Below are 614 nucleotides of genomic sequence, written 5' to 3'. Positions count from 1 at the left end.
TCAAACTCTTCAGCACAGTACTGCATGTTGCCACCTCACACCAGAGAAATTTGTCTGGAGCCTACGGTCTCTCTGGGATTTTTTGGTGTTTCCTTATTTGAAGATACAGTAACAAAGCCATGCTGCATGGATGGGTTATGTAGTTTCAAAGTGGAGATTGAGAAGAGAAATGATGAATATGAAAAATGGTCACCTGGATGTTGCTTTCTGAGACTTCCTCAGTCAAACCTGAATGTCCTTCTGCTCTACAGGAATAGGTGCTATATAACATGACTCATGAATCATCTGTTCCTGCTGGCCTTACTGCTACTGAGGACAGCCAGCACCATGCTTTGTCACCTGGGACTATCTTAGACAAAACGCTTGAATTTTCTAATTAATAATTAAGCAAACAAGCTCTAAACAATAAAGATTTAAATGCTTTTCTACCTCAATTAGTGAGGTATCTAGGGATTTCATGGCAGGTCATTCTCATTCATATCTTCATTCTCAAGACATAATTAGTGTACTTGAAGCATGACCTCTGCTAATATTACTTCAACTTTAGGTGCCAGAATGCTGAGTGCTCACTGAGGGACTGAAAGGATTATTATCCTGTCTCAGTAACACCACAT

Source organism: Corvus cornix, chromosome 5 (assembly GCF_000738735.6).
Source record: "Corvus cornix cornix isolate S_Up_H32 chromosome 5, ASM73873v5, whole genome shotgun sequence".
NCBI classification, from domain to species: domain Eukaryota; kingdom Metazoa; phylum Chordata; class Aves; order Passeriformes; family Corvidae; genus Corvus; species Corvus cornix.
This window is presented reverse-complemented; position numbering follows the sequence as displayed.